The sequence below is a fragment of the Adiantum capillus-veneris genome, chromosome 30 (genome assembly GCF_014529385.1).
Source record: "Adiantum capillus-veneris isolate H3 chromosome 30, ASM1452938v2, whole genome shotgun sequence".
Taxonomy (NCBI): Eukaryota; Viridiplantae; Streptophyta; class Polypodiopsida; order Polypodiales; family Pteridaceae; genus Adiantum; species Adiantum capillus-veneris.
In genome coordinates, this window is record NC_140960.1 from 100,233,346 (window position 1) to 100,250,486 (window position 17,141).

A 17,141-nucleotide genomic window follows, 5' to 3' on the forward strand; every position below is an offset into this window, starting at 1 on the left:
ATTAACTTGCCATCGCTTGTTCAGGGTTAAATGAAGAGAAGATTGCATGGGGGAATAATTCCTAGATGGATTCTGTAATTTGAACTTGCCTGGCCAGATAAAGGCTCTAAGATCAAGAGGAGAAGGTGTTTGAAGGGTCCAAGTGAGCTCAGTTGGGAATAAGTTGATCCTGGAACGGAGTAACTGGAAATCCCACGGTTGGACTCTGTACTTGAGAGACACAGCAATGTTAGACAGCCAATCCCAAGACTCAGTATCCCAAAGTTGAGACCAAGTCTTTAAACCTTTTTTGTGAAGGGTAAGAGCTTTCCTCTGGTCCTGCTGATTGACAGAGGGGAGTTCCATGCAAGGCCACCAGATGGAATCATGGGGGGGAAGTGAGTACCTATGTTTGGATAGAGAGTTAAGAGCAAGCTTGCTCCTATGCTTGTTCGAAGCCTGGAATATAGATCTGAGCATGTCAGAGCTGGCTGGGAGGACTCTTTTTTTTAATTAAAAAAAAAAAAAAGACTGAAAGGGGCAGGTGAGACCATCCTTTGGCATCTTCTAACCTGAATTGCTTGGCCTTTCTGAGTAAAAGTCTTGCCCATTCTTCCTTTCGGTTGCTGGAGAGCTGCCACCAATAATTTGACTCCCATCTTATCAGCTTTAGATTGAGGTCTTGAATGCCCAACCCTCCTTTGCGTTAAGGAAGAGTGCACACATCCCATGCAACCTTAGCATTCTTGCGAACAAAGGGGTCGCACGCCCATTAAAAAATCCTACAAATTTTGGATATCCATAGTAGATGACAGTCGGCGGGCCTCCAACAACCAAAGAAAAACAGGACATAGGCATTGAGAAAATGGTTGATGACAACCACCCTTCCAGCCAAAGAATGTTGGAATCCTATCCGTCTATTCAATTTGGCTCGGAACTTGTTGTTGCAGACCTAGTCCCACCTGGTTTTAAGTGGGACACCAAATCCCTTGGGAACTCCAAGGAGCCTGAATATTTCCCCTTCTTTCAATATTTTACACCCTATGTTATCCAGCCACCTAGGTAGAGATTGAGTTGAGAAGACTCTTGTCTTGTTGTGATTAACCTGCGAACCTGAAGCCAAACAAAAAATCTTCATAACATTCCAAAATTCATAAAGTGAGGATTCATCATTAGCCAGCAGAGCATTCGTGTCTCAGCGAATTGAGACAAGCATTGTTGGTCCATAGCACTAGGGAGAGTGATACCTTTAATGAGCCCCTTGCTCATCCTATCTTTAACCAAGTAGTTTAAGGAATTTACAGCAATAGCAAGTAATAAAGGGGCCAGTGGGCAGCCTTGACGAACTGTTCTAGCTAGATCAATACTCCCAATAGACTTCCATTTAGAGACACCCTAGCTCTTGCATTACCAAGCAGAGTTTGCACAAAGAGAACCATCATCTTGCCAAAGCCCATTGCTTCCAAATAGCTTAAGATAAAGGACCACTCCAGTCGGTCATAAGCTTTGTCAAAGTCGATTTTGACGAAGATGAAGTCTTGTCCAGACTCTGTAGCATGTTCAAAGCCCTCCCATAATGCAATAACAACCTCCATAATCTTCTTGCCTTTGATAAACCCTTTTTGCTCAGCTGAGATCCATTTCATCAGGAGGACACTTATTTGGTTAGCCACTACCTTGGCAAAAATCTTGTATGCTATGTTGAGCATGGTAGATCTGCCTTGACTCCTCTCTTGTGCAAAAGTTTGATGACCCCAGTGTTGATGGAACAAGGGGGAGCTTTGTGGGCTAGAGATTCCTCCCATACCAATAGAAGGAATGGAGAGAGCACTTCTTTGAGTTGCTGATAGAATTCAGCTGGAAGACCATCTAGCCATGGAATCTCGTGTGGCTTCAACCCCTCGATGGCTAAGTAGATGTCAGAGATAGATAGAGGAGACTCTGCTAAGGAAGCAGCATGTTCAGGGGTAACTTTGACTCTGCAAGCGAGAGTTTCAATTCGGCTTCCACTGCTTCTAGAGGGAGCTTCTTGGGAGTGCTGAAGAGGGCAGAAAAGTGGCTCCTTACTAACTCGAGATTTTGAGTGTGAGAGGTTACTGGGATGGGGGAAGAGAAGAAGGGGACTTTTTCTCGGACATTCTTCTTTCTCAGGGATTTGAACATTTCTTTGGTAGGTCGATCCACTTTCCCAGCCCACCAATGCTTGAAGAAGGCTGTTGAGTGCTTAATGATCACGTCCTCCTCATGTTGAATTTTTTGGCGAGTAGTAGCTATGAGATTCTGGATGCCCTCATTCGGGGGAGATGCTTCAAGAATAGACAGTTCTTCATAAAGCGAGTCCCTATGTTTTCTCCTGATTAGAGCCACTTCCTTTCTAACCTGGATAAGCTTGCTTTGTGTGTCCTTTACTGCTTTGCTCCAGGCGTGGGCGGGCTTAGAACAATTCTTGCAAGCATGGGCCCATATTTAACTAATGTCTTCTTGGACTGAAGGTCGTTTGAAAAGACTCGAATCCGTGTGGAACGAATTATTTCTAACTTTGGATTCTTTGTCATCAATGGTTACTACCAAGGGATAGTGATCAGAGATGCAAGTGTTGTACCTGGGTTTAGCTTTAACCCTAGTAAAGGAGTTGACAAGAGAGATATCCATGTAGCATCGATCAAGTCGAGTTCCTTGCTAAATTGTCCGAAGCATAGTTTTGCCAAGTAAAGTCACCCGGGGATCCCACATCCCAGAGTTGGAGCTTTTGTTTGAGGGATTCCCATTTTAGAAGCTCAGCCCCTCGAATGATTTGACCTAGGGCCAAGAACCGGTCATCCAGAGTTTCAACCATGTTAAAATCACCCTCTAAAATAGTAGGTCCTTGAAGGAGAGCTAAGTCGGTCCATAGCTTGGTTTTGTCAGACACTGAGCCTCCTGCATAACAACATACCAACCTAGCACTTACGGGTGAGGAAAGAGCAACCAAACACCAATTGAACCCAGAATGAACAACCAATTCATTGATGTTGAACTCTTCTGGAACACCAATGGCGCAACCCCCAAACACGTGCGTGTGGGAGTCAACCACCCACTTGTGGACCTTGGAGACACCCTCTAATGCCTTAGTGATCTCATGTCCAGTAGTCTTGACCTCCTGAAGCATAAGCACGTTGAACCGGTTGTTCTTGAACCAACTGGCAATTTTCATGACTTTGATAGGGTCAGAGAGGCCCTTTACGCTCCAAGAGAGAAGCTGCCTGATTGTCTAGGTGGGGTTTGGGCCACACTAGCATGATTATGTTTGTTATCCCGAAGGACTTCCATAGGAGAAGGCCCTGATGTTGGTTGAACTGGAGGGTAATCTTTCAAAGGGATATTCTCCTTATTCAGAGCCGGAGGGACTTCATAGTCTAGCTCATTAACTTCCTCCTCTAGCGTGGAGGGTTGGACTTCCATGTCGGTTGACTGAGGGTTTACTTGAGCTTGGGTAGGAGGAATAAACTCACCTGATTCGTCCGAATCAGAGTCAACATAATCCTGAATAAGGGCCAATATGGAGAAACGGTTGTGCTGTTGGGACTTACCTTCGGGGTCTTGCTTTTTGGGGTGAGCCTGTTTAGCTCGAGTATGGTTGGGCCTAATAGGAGCTTTACCTCTGTCATTAGGAGGATGGCTTTCTTCCTGAGCCTTGGGGATAGGTTGAGTGGGCTGATGAGTTGATTGGGGTACTTTAGGGGTAGGTTTAAGGGGGGCATTCCCTCATGTAATGACCTTTCTTGCCGCATAAGAAACAAGTATCTGGAAGATACTTGTATTCAATAGCCTCGTCTAAGACTTCTCCGTCGTCTATATTAATTTCTATGTAGGAGGGAAGGTTATCTGGGTGGGAGATATTCATTTCGACCAACACCTGAGGGTGCCAAGCAGGGTTATAGAAGTCCTACCTTGGTCTGCCCCCCCGCCCCCCCCCCCCCGCCCGAACCCTACCTAGCTTGCCTGCTATAGGCCCCAAGTGTTGATACAGGTGAATAGAAATTGGAACCACCGTTGTAGATAGGAAAAAGGGGGAGGGGAATCTTTGTGGGTAGGCAAATGGGTAAGAGAGAGAGTTTTCTTCTCTGAGAATCCATGGCGTAGCGCGCCCGTGCCACCCGTACCTGCCTGCTTCAGGGCAGGATGTTCTCGCCATCATGCGCACTCACTCCCTCTGTACTGCCTCATGCAGCCAATGCATGGGACCCAGCGAATGTGCTCCCTCATCGTACTTCCCTCCTCCTCCCCAATGCTCCATTCTACCAGTCATCACCTGTAGGGTATGTAGGACCTCAACCGTTTTTATCTTCCTCAAACCCTCTCATATGCAAAATTCTCCCATCTGAACTTGCTGACAAACTCCTTCAAGCTATTGCAGCGAGGTAGCAGCTCATATCCAGCCACATTCAACATCGGCATGGCCCTAGCATGGTCCCACGAGCGTCAAGCTCAGGTCGTGCAGTTGCTGCAGGAGCTACCAGAGGAAGCTATGTCTCCCCGCCCCTGACTTTCACCCCCCGCCCCCGACTTTCACCATGGCCACTGCCCAGAAATTGCTCATGCAGGCGATGGACAACCTCTAGAAGGTAAGCCTTCGATCATGTTACCCTCCGATCAAGTCAGAAAGGTCGAAAGGGATCTAGAGAATAGGGCGTTAATAGGGTTTCTTGCTAGGCCTCGCCCCCCGCTTCACACTTTGAAGACCTGGCTAAAGCACCAATGGGCCTCTAGAGGTATAGAGGTGGAGTCAATACAGTGCTTGCCGCGCAATCATTTTCTGTTTGTGTTTAGAGAGGCTGCCATGGCTTTTCAAGCCCTGACCTCAAGACAATAACGTATAGATATGGAGTCCTCGCCTCGGCCATGCTTGATATCAATGTCAAAACTCTAGGCATGCTGCACTTGAGGAGACTACTTTAATATTGCAGATCATCAGGTGGGTGTCTCACAAGGTCAAGCTAAAGTCTTCCCTCAGCGCTTTGCAGAGAAGATGAGTGAAGAAGCCTCCAACAATATTTGACATTGAGTATCTATTATGAAGGTGGACGAGCTTCTGCACAACAACCATCTGCGCTTCCTCGACAAGGCGCTCATGATGATGATGATTGGATGGCACGACATGCAAATGAGGGGGAGCAACATCTAAGTTTTGAATTGAGTTACCACTTCCTTCAAAATTGCTACTGCTGCATCCCCAACACACTTCCTTGAGACCCTTACCATCATATCAAACAATGCATGTTGCATCGCTGATAGCAGCTGGCTTTGAATGCATGTATGCACATGCACCCCCACTTGATTGTGCTCTTGCCTCATATAATTTTTGCATTATGTATGTATTCTGTCCACTGTATTTTTTCCCTATTAATGCTATATAAACTGACCCAACCGATGGCTGCCTCCCCATAGTGAAGGGATGGAGAGATGGGTGTTTTAATCAAAATGGTTCCATCTAGCTAGAAAGGAAACACACATGCACAAAATATCCTGAGTAAGAAGTAGCCATGCGGGAGGTGACCAAGTTGCCTGCTATCCCCGAACTTTTTTCTCACTGCCTTCCTTCCCTGCGATGAACCATCATTGTTGTTTTTGGTTGCCTCACTATGTAGCCAAAATATTCGCCACTTACACCACCCCAACCGAGCCTCATCAGCCTTTCTCCAAGAGCTTGCTCCACTGTGTAGCATAGGCTAAGGGTAACAAAGGAAACATTGGGGACAGACATGATGGTAACCGCCCGACAATGTCTGTAGCCCAACATTGGGTGCTAGCTTGCAGCCGAGGGAGGCAACCAGCTTAGAGTAAGAAAGCGAGAGAAATACCACTTCCACGTGGGGTTTTCCACTCTCAACAAGGGCGAAGAGAGACGATCTGTTACCATATACATGTGGTAGTGATGTATGTGAACACACTTAGGACCGTCGGGGCATTTTTTCCTCACTAGGAGCTTTTTTCCTCCGTGCGTTGTATATACGCCCATTCATTCTAGGGCTATATATCTTTACATTGCACACTAAGTAATACACTCTTTGTTATGTGCCTTGAGCTTCCTTTGTCTTCTCCAAGCTGTGTGTGTTTTCCTGCAACCCTAATTCCAACAATTAGTATCGGAGCAAGTTGCATCCTCCCGGGCTTAGTCGTCAGCAGCTCCAGCACACACTTGCTCACTTTCTCCGATTTCGTGAGCTTTGGCAAGCGTTTGTAGGTTGACAAAATTTTTGGGAGAGCTCGTCGAGCTTAGTCTGCTCAGATTTCTGATTCAGGCTCAATTCGGCCTCCGTTTCGACTACAGGTAGCATTGTACATGCTATCTTGTCATTTTGTGCAGAATTTCTATCAATGTCATTTTTTTCATAACAGGTCCCTTACAGTCTTCTAGGGTTTGTGCTTTGTTCTCGCTTCATTTCTCCTTTTTTCGGGCAGTTTTCACATCAGGTGCAACTTTTACCATGGCTGACAACAACACAGATGTGTTCAAGATGTTTGCTCCTTAGGACAGATTGGATGGAGACAATTATCCTATGTGGGCTTACATGAGGCAACATGTTCTTGTGTCAAAGGGCGTCTGGAATATTGTGCAGTGCATTGATGTACGTCTTGGTTCTGAGGATGTAGGTGATGTTGAGAATGTTGCAGGTCTTGCTGCAAGGATTGTCAATGTTAGAGTTGTTTGCCTACGACTGAACAAGCTCGCTGGGATGTAAAGGATGCGCAGGCTCATGCGTTGATTGTGTTGTCTGTGTAGTGCACCATTACTTCTCACATTTGTTCAGTGAAATCTACAAAACAGCTTGGGATATTCTGGCTGGTCTTTATGCAAGCCGCAATGAGGCAAATATTGCATTGTTGCGTAAATAGCTGGAATCGAAGATTACGCATGTAGAAGATGATATGGACACTTTCCTTGCTGGTGTCAAGGATATCAATGAGCAACTTATTTCTATAGGTAAAGTTATTTCAAATAGTTTTCTTGTGCAGGCTGTTCTTGATGCCTTGCTAGACTCTTACCAGACTTTTGCTAGTACTTGGAGCCTTATGATCCAAGGAGATCCTGAAGTTGTCAAGTTTGATGCATTGTGCACACTGCTGTTGCAAGAATCACTTTCCAGAAAAAACAGGACTAAACAGCGAGCAGTTGAATAGGCTTTTATTGTTGCTCAAAGAAAGGGTGGTAATAGCAATGTAGTCACTTCTTATGGTTCTTCTGCGAGTGGAAAATCACATGTTTCTAATGCTTCTGTTGGCAACAATTCGTTTTGAAAATTCAGGTGATAAGGGCAAAAAGAAGATGCGTTGCCATTATTGTAAAGCTAATGATCATTTGATCAAGCAGTGTCCTAAGTTGAAGGCCAAAGAGACTAAGAAGAAAGAGAGTGGTTCTACTGCAAATGTTGGTTCCACTACAAATGAAGCTATTGTCGAGTCTTCTGTGAAAGAAGACTGTGATGCTGATGTTGATGCAGAATGGGCTTTTAGTGCATAGAGTACCTATAATCCTATTGTCCATGATGCATGCATGTCAATTGCTACAGATTCACATGTGTGGTACTTTGATAGTGGTGCTACAAAGCACATTACCTCACATCGTGATTTGTTCACCTAGGCTTGAGACAATGTCTCATGGGAATTCAGTTACTTGTGCCAACAATGCCTCTTATCTAGTTCAGGGAGTTGGAAAGATTGTGCTTACTGCTGCAAATGACAGTTCTTTTACACTTGTTGATGCACTTTATGTACCTGGGATCAAGAAGAATCTTTTGTCTGTATTTGCACTTGCTAGACTTTGTCTTGTAGTAAAATTTGTGGATGATAGATATACAATACATGATCTCAGTTTTGGTGATGAAATTGTTATATCTGGCATTTTATGCCTTGGGTTGTATAAGCTCACTTTGTATGACAAGTGTGGGCAGAATTTTGCAAATGTAATTGTGGATTCAAAGGCTATTTCAGATGCAAAACTTTGGCATGCATGTTTTGGTCATCTAAATTTTGCCAGTTTGCTGCGTTTGCAGAAACCTAATATGGTTGCTTTTTTGCCGCCTCTTGAAGCACCTGTCAAACACGTTTGTGAAGGCTATATTTTGGGTAAGATGTAGCGTTCCAAGTTTCTAAGGGATTGTTCAGTAAGGGCCATATGTAGGTTGCAGCTTGTACATAGTGATGTTTGTGGGTCCCTGCAAACTCCATCCTTGGGCAATTGCCTTTACTTTGTGACTTTCATTGATGATTACTCCAGGCATACATGGGTATTTCCGCTTAAAGCGAAGTCCAAAGTATTTATTTGCTTCAAACAATTATGACTGAAAATGTCTCGAAATGTACTATGGGCATTCTCCGTTCTGATCGAGGGGGGGGAGTACATGTCTCATGAATTGAATGTATTTCTGGCTAGTCCTGGGATAAAATACCAATGTACAGTGCCTTATACGCCTCAACAAAATGGTGTTGCCGAGAGAAGAAACAAGCCACTTACGGAAATGGCACGATGTATGGTCAAAAGTCAAGCTTTGCCACATTCGTTTTGGCTTGAGGCCATCATGTATGTCACTTATGTACTTAACAGGTGTTCTACAAAAGTTTGCAGTCTATTACTCCATATGAAGCATGGCATGATAGAAAGCCTTCTATTGAGCACATGCGTGTTTTTGGTTGTTTGGCATATGCTTTGGTGCCATAAACGCAGCGCAAAAAATTTGATGATAAGATTGTCAAATGTATTTTTGTTGGTTATAGTTCTGAAAGCAAAGGTTACAGGTTGTATCATCCACAAACAAAGCGTATCTTGGTCTCACAAGATGTTGTGTTTGTGGAAGATTCTGTTCAGTCCTTACTATCATGCACTAGAGACAATAATGTCAGCTCACAAGACATTTATGAGACTCTGTTGCCTCTTTTCAGTGGTGGAAGTATGAATGCAAATTCCAATGAGGCAAATGTACAACCTATGGGGTTTTTTGAAAATATTATAGATCAGTCTATTACTGATGTAGATGTACATTGTACTTGATGAGGAAAGGGTTGAAAATGAGCAAGCTAGAGGTATGCCAAAATGGCAAGTGCATACATTGCATGACAGTAAATTGGATGCACCTTTGTCTAGTCGTACTCGTTCAGGCTCTCGCCATGCATCTTATGCATTAGATTGTTATGCTTGGGCTGTGTCCAACTTACAAGATGTTGAGGAACCTCTGTCTTTTGATGAAGCATAGAATTCAAAAAATTGGATGGAAGCCATGCAATCAGAATATGATGCACTTATAGAAAATGACACATGGACTTTATGTAATTTGCCTCCTGGCAAAAAGGCCATTGGTACAAAGTGGGTTTATAAGTTGAAACGCAAGCCGGATGGTGAGATTGATCGCTATAAGACTCGACTTGTTGTAAAGGGTTATGCACAACAAAAAGGCATAGATTATGAAGAGACTTTTGCTCCAACTTGTAGTATGACTACTGTGAGTTTTCTATGTGCATTGGCAACTCATTTTGGTTGGGATGTATATAAATCATACATTGTTACTGCTTTTTTGAATGGTGACATATTTGAGGAAGTTTATGTAACGCAGCCTCACGGTTTTGTCAAGAAAAGACAAGAGGATAAGGTGTGCAAATGTAACAAAGCTTTGTATGGGTTGAAGCAATCTCCTCGTGCTCAGTATGAGAAGACTGACACTCATTTGGTCAAACGAGGCTTTCATAACAATCCAATAGAAAGCACATTGTATGTCATGCGTAAGGACGATGTATTTATCATTGTTGTTCTTTATGTGGATGATTTGTTGATCACTGGTCCCAATGAGATACATATTAATGAATTTAAGGCTGATTTGAATGCTACTTTCAAGATGAAAGATTTGGGACTGTCGCATCATTACATAGTCATACAGTTTAAGCAGTGTGATGGTGGTATTGCTTTGCATCAGAAAAGTTACATAGAGACATTACTATGTAAGTTTGGACTTGAGGATTGCAAACCTATTGCCACTCCCATGGAAACAGGTCGAAAATTGAGTCTTCGTGATGCTGGTGATCTTGCAAATGTCACTCTTTACCAAAATGCTGTTGGATGCCTCATTTATGTATACGACACGTGGCCGGATATTCAGTTTACAGTCTGACATGTCATCAAATGTATGCATAGCACAAGGTCTAACTTCACAACTACGGTTGAGTGTGTATGGCTCAGACGCCTTATGGCTGATTTGGGTGTTGGACAGGACACTGCCAACATTATCTACACTGACTGTCAGAGCGCATTGGCAGTTGTGAGGAACCCAGTTTTTCATGCTCGCACAAAGCACATTGAGGTGCATTGTCACTATGCCAGGGGGAGGCTCTCAGCAGGAGAGATCAACTTGGCTTATGTGCCAACACAAGACAACCTTGCAGATATTTTCACAAAGGCATTGTCTCCTGAGAAGTTTGAAGCTTTCCGTAAAGCTTTGGACTTACTCCCCCTTGTGGACTGATTATGTCCTCATGGCATTGCACTTCCCTTTACTCATGTGCCAGGTCTCATTCACCGCATCACTCCAGGGGGGGATTTGTTACCATATATATGTGGTAGTGATGTGTGTGAACACACTTAGGACGTCGAGGCATTTTTTCTCTCACTAGGACGTTTCTTCTCCCGTGCATTGTATATATGTCCATTCATTCTAGGGCTATCTATCTTTCCATTGTGCACTAAGTAATACAGTCTCTATTGTGTGCCTTGCACTTCCTTCGTCTTCTACAAGCTGTGTGTGTTTTCTTGCAACCCTTATTCCAACACGATCGGCTACGACGGTGGAAGCTGAAGTGCGATGATATGAAGCCCCTGCATGTGTAGCCAGGTACTCCCCAACAAGGCCTGAGAGAGAAAAGCAGGGAGTTCAACAATCAGTTTTGTGTGTGTGTGTGTGTGTGTGTGTGTGTGTGTGTGAGAGAGAGAGAGAGAGAGAGAGAGAGAGAGAGAGAGAGAGAGAGTCGCCTTAACGATAGTTGGGGAAAGCGTACACTAAGGCCATAATATAGCTGGAAAATACAACATCTACATCATAAATGGAGTACTTATCATTGATAGATTCAAAGGTGACGGACTTGATGATTTCTACTTGCAGATCCTCAAATTTGTGCCCACCTTTCTATGTAGCCACCACACCCTTTTTCCTATGGTTGAGCTTGCATTACTACAAGTTGATGAGCATCATTCTCCACGGCCACAGGTGGTGGGTGAGAGGGCTACAACAAAAACCGATCTCAAAGACATTGCTCTCAACACAGCTTCAATTGAAATTCATTGTAATCCATCAACAAGAGTAAACTTATAGTTAGTTTAATACCAAGCATTTGGGACCTTCTAGCATTGCTTAGTAGGTGGGATAGTCACAAAGTAAATACTGCATAATATGTAGGAGCTACATATTGGTAGTGGAAAATTATGTTGATAGAAACAAGTGGCTCATGCTTAAAGTGATGCATCTCTCTTGCTCTCACATGTTGCTCAGAGCTTCGAGAAGAGGAAAACATTTAATTGCACGACCTTGCACGACCTTGCAGCAAAGGCAAGACATGGCCTCGAAATTGCATGTAGGTGGGTCACAAGGGCTATTTGTAGCAATATGTGAAAAATAGGCCTCAATGCTTTGCTTATTTTTGGTAATATAAACTCTAAAGGATGTAGTTGTTTCTTGATTTTCATGCTTTTAGATTACTTCATAAGGATATAATTTTGTATTTCAACCCGGGTACGCCATGATGTGAAAGCATGGTGGTGTATACCTTTTGCAAGGTACTCCCCCAAGATGTACTACTATCTTTTTATTTTCTAAGAGAGATGGCTGTGTGTGAAGGGTAGCAATGCCATTGCCCTACATCATGACTTTGGATCAGATTTGATCCACATGGAAATGGAGACATAATAATTCTCTAGTGTCCTATGAAAATTAAAAGAGAGAAACATACTGAGCAAAATGGCTTGAAGGGTATGATCCACTCCTCCAACACAATTTTGAGCATTTAGCGGTAGTCATTGTCTTTTGTTTCATTAGGAGAACATATATCCATGTATATTTACAAAGCTTTAATCCACTAATCTTTGTTAAATTCTATGATGACCGAAGTTGGCTAGCTTCTACGCCATGTCTATGCTCTCCATGCCTCATAAAGCATTGGTCCCTACAACTGCTACTCACGAGATTTCTCTCGCTAGGCTCGTGATGACAATCCTTTGTTTTTTTTGGTTTCCCAACACCAATAGCGAGTCCCACCAGTAGTTTGCACCACCCCACCCGACCACCTTGAATAGTCTCATATGCTTTTAGCCAATAGAGCTGGCCCATTGGTAAGAGCAAGTGAGACCCGTCGGAGGTGGGTCACATGAGCTCGTAGAGGGGGTATAGACAAGGTCCTCAGATAACACTATCGAGAGTTGACACACTTGGTTGGAGATAAAAAATGGAGACACGAGGCAATAGGTTCACTTTGCAAGTGATTATAGAGTAGTATAGATGGATGTTTTCTCACTTTCAAAATTTAAATTTATAGACAAATCTCAAAATTTATAGGTGGGATTACAGTAAACCTAGGTTTTTTTTGAGCACTACAACACTAGTTGGGTAGCCATTTTACAGAGGTAGAGTTGGTCGGAGCCTCATAAGTTGCAATCCTTTCCATCTCATTGGCCTCTCTTACATGTTTATTTTATCCTGTTAGAGTTTGCATAGAGAAAGAGAGAGAGAGAGAGAGGGAAATACAAGCTCTCTCTTTGTATTTCCCTCTCTCTCTCTCTCTCTGTGTCTATGTAGTGAGCAAGATTACGCATGGGCTATTATGACCAAGGACATGATTGGCAAAGCAAAACTATTCTCTCAAGGTGGCCAATGGAAGCCATGGAGGTGCACAAGAAGTTAATCACCCCTTGGTGGTCCAGACTTAAACCTGGAGGAACAACATGCGAGTTAGTACGAAGTGTACTAGAGCTTTGGAGGTGTTGGAGTGGGGAGAGCTAACTAGGTATTTCCAAAACTCTATTAACCACTCGTCCCTTTGGCTCTCTAAATCAAGAAACACACCGTTGAACCCTTTTTGAGAGATATAGCTAGAAAGATGAACAATAAAGGAATCAAACAACTGGCCCCTTTTTGGGACAACAATAACAAGAGATGAAAAGTGATAGACCAGCTAGCTTCCCACGTCAATCTCATTAGAATAGAAAGATTGATGACCATCAGTGTTTGAGAAGGGCTATAAAATTATTATATGCCGATGTGTGAAACCAAGTTTGAGTGGAAAGCCTAGTGCTGGCCAAGAGCAGTCACTTTCATAAATCAAAAACCAAGGATGTCTACCTCACTCTTGTGGCATGGTCTGATTAGTTCTCCCCTCTTAACAAGCAATGGGGTAAACAATGATCAGAGACAAGATGAGGGTGATTGCAAATAACATATGGTTTCCACAATGGCCACTGGCGATGAAGTTCTTTATACGGAAGGTATTATGGGAGGCTTTGCCGACATGAGTAAAAATCCATGCCAGAGGGAATGGCTTGGAGAGATGTTCGGGCAGAAGATGGGTTGTTGATTGCTCTTTGTGAGGCCTGATAGCATATCATTGTAGTCTGATATCCCTCAAGGCTAGACACGAACTTGAGGTTGCTGTGTACATTCATTTTGGAGATATAAAACATCTACATAATATTGTGAGTTTGGAAAAAAAAAAAAGATGAGCAACAACTAACATTTGTCCATGGTTGAAGCATGCCAAGCCTATATATCAAAGTAAAAGCAAATGATTTACAACGTGGACAAGAAACTAAAAAGTTTTTTTTTTTTTTTGCCCAAACTCACAATTGTGAGTGATTGTCTTATAATGACACAAAAAATTACAAACCAGCCTCAAGCTCAAACCGAGCCTTGAGTGACATAAGGTTACATCAGAGCTTAGTCAAACCAGACGCCCAAACCTTTACAAGGCACGGCTCTACCGGAGGGCGAGGATCTCACCCTAAGCCAATATTCATCAGAGTTATATCTTTTACGTACCACATAAGTTATCCAGCCACAGAGAGGTTGCTATGAAAGACACGACAGTTCCTGACCTTCCAAATATTAATGAAGAAACGATATCTGACAATTTGAGTACAGATTAGAAGTGCAAAACTTAGAAACTGTTTCCTGTTGGAATTAGGGTTGCAGAGAAACACACACAGCTTGGAGAAGACGAAGGAAGCTCAAGGCACACAATAGAGAGTGTATTCCTTAGTGTGCAATGGAAAGATAGATAGCCCTAGAGTGATGGGCGTATATACAATGCACGGGGGAAAAAACCTCCTAAAGAGGGAAAAAATGCCCCGGCGGTCCTAGTGTGTTCACACACATCACTACCACATGTATATGGTAACAAATCCCCCCTGGAGTGATGCGGTGAACGAGAGCTGGCACATGAGTAAAGGGAAGTGCCATGCCCTGAGGACAGGATCAGTCCACAAAGGGGAGTAAGCCCAAAGCTTTGCGGAAAGCTTCAAGCTTCTCACGAGACAATGCCTTTGTGAAAAGATCTGCAAGGTTGTCCTGTGTTGGCACATAAGCCAAGCTGATCTCTCCTGCTGAGAGCCTCTCCCTGACATAGTGGTAATGCACCTCAATGTGCTTTGTGCGAGCATGAAAAACTGGGTTCCTCGCAACTGCCAATGCGCTCTGACTGTCAGTGTAGATAGTGTTGGCAGTGTCCTGTCCAACACCCAAGTCAGCCATAAGGCGTCTGAGCCATACACACTCAACCGTAGCTGTGAAGACTGCCCTGTACTCAGCCTCACAACTCGAAGTGGCCACAGTAGGTTGCTTCTTGCTCAACCATGATATACATGAACTGCCAAGCATGAAACAAAAACCACTTGTGGACACTCGCGTGTCAAAACAACCAGCCCAATCTGAGTCCGAAAAAGCATGTAAGTCTGGCGGCAATGATCCCCCCTTGGGATAAAACAAGCCAAGATGTAAAGTGCCACTAAGGTAGCGGAAAATCCTCTTGACAGCCTGCCAATGCTTAGACCCTGGGCTATGCATAAATCTGCTGACCTGCGAGACTGCAAACTGAATATCTGGCCTCGTGTTGCATACATAAATGAGGCAGCCAACAGCAGTTTGGTAAAGAGTGACATCAGCAGGATCGCCAGCATCATGTAGACTCAACTTCAAACCTGTTTCCATGGGAGTGGCAATAGGTTTGCAATCCTCAAGTCCAAACTTACATAGCAATGTCTCTATGTAACTTTTCTGACACAAGGCAATACCACCATCACACTGCTTAAACTGTATACCCAAGTAATGATGCAACAGCCCCAAATCTTTCATCTTGAAAGTAGCATTCAAATCAGCCTTAAATTCAGCAATATGTCTCTCATTTGGTCCAGTGATCAGCAAATCATCAACATAAAGAACCACAATGAGAAATACATCATCCTCACGCTTTACATACAATGTGCTTTCTGTTGGACTGTTACGAAAGCCTCGTTTAACCAAATGAGTGTCAGCTTTCTCATACCAAGCACGAGGAGATTGCTTCAACCCATACAAAGCCTTCTTACATTTGCACACTTTGTCCTCTTGTCCTTTTATGACAAAACCGCGAGGCTGCGTTACATAAACTTCCTCAAATATGTCACCATTCAAGAAAGCAGTAACAATGTCTGATTGATGTACATCCCAACCAAAATGAGCTGCCAATGCACATAGAAAACGCACAGTAGTCATACGACAAGTGGGAGCAAAAGTCTCTTCATAATCTATGCCTTTTTGTTGTGCATAACCCTTTGCAACAAGTCGAGCCTTATGGCGATCGATCTCACCATCCGGCTTGCGTTTCAACTTGTAAACCCACTTGGTACCAATGGCCTTTTTGCCAGGAGGCAAATTACATAAAGTCCATGTGTCATTCTCTATAAGTGCATCATATTCTGATTTCATGGCAGCAATCCAATTTTCTGAATTCTGTGCTTCATCAAAAGACAGAGGCTCCTCAACATCATGTAAACTAGACACAGCCAAAGCATAACAATCTGATGCATAAGATGCATGGCGAGAGCCTGAACGAGTACGACTAGATAAAGGTGCATCCAATTTACTGTCACGCAAAGTGTGCACCAGCCATTTTGGCATACCTCTAGCCTGCTCATTTTCAGCCCTTTCCTCATCAAGTACATCATGTACATCTGCATCAGTAATAGGCTGTTCTAAAACATTTTCAGAAACCCCCATAGGCTGTACATTTGCCTCATTGGAACTTACATTCGTATTTCCACCACTGAAAAGAGGCAACAAAGTGTCATAAATGTCCTGTGAGCTTACATTACTGTCTCTAGTACATGACAGCAAGGGTTGAACAGAATCTTCCACAAACACTACATCCCGTGAAACCAGAATACGTTTTGTTTGCGGATGATACAACCTGTAACCTTTGCTTTCAGCACTATAACCAACAAAAATACATTTGACAGCCTTATCATCCAATTTTCTGCGCTGCACTTGTGGCACCAAAGCATATGCCAAACAACCAAAAACACGCATGTGCTCAATAGAAGGTTTTCTATCATGCCATGCTTCATATGGAGTAATAGACTGCAAAGCTTTCGTAGGACACCTGTTAAGTACATAAGTGGCACACATGATGGCCTCAAGCCAAAAAGAATGCGGCAAAGCTTGACTTTTGACCATACATCGTGCCATTTCCGTCAGTGACCTGTTTTTCCTCTCAGCAACACCATTTTGCTGAGGTGTATAAGGCATTGTACATTGGTGTTTTATCCCACGACTAGCCAGAAATGCATTAAATTCATGAGACATATACTCCCCCCCTCGATCGGAACGGAGGGTGCCCATAGTACATTTTGAGACATTTTTAGCCATAGCCAAAAATTGTTTGAAGCACATAAAAACTTCGGACTTCGCTTTAAGCGGAAATACCCACGCATGCCTGGAGTAATCATCAATGAAAGTCACGAAGTACAGGTAATTGCCCAAGGACGGAGTTTGCATGGGCCCACAAACGTCACTATGCACAAGCTGCAACCTGCATGTGGCCCTAACTGAACCATCCTTTGGAAACTTAGAACGCTGCATTTTACCCAGAATACAGCCTTCACAAACATGTTTGATAGGTGC

At 43.5% G+C, this 17,141-nt stretch overlaps 1 long non-coding RNA gene across 1 annotated transcript; it reads left to right on the forward strand.

Annotated features, from left to right (window-relative positions):
- Nucleotides 1–4,040: 4,040 nt before the first annotated feature.
- On the forward strand, nucleotides 4,041–5,385 carry LOC147418502 (uncharacterized). The gene is made up of 2 exons (XR_015187264.1): nucleotides 4,041–4,277; nucleotides 4,376–5,385. It is a non-coding gene; the product is annotated as an uncharacterized LOC147418502 (long non-coding RNA).
- The last annotated feature ends 11,756 nt before the right edge of the window (nucleotides 5,386–17,141 follow it).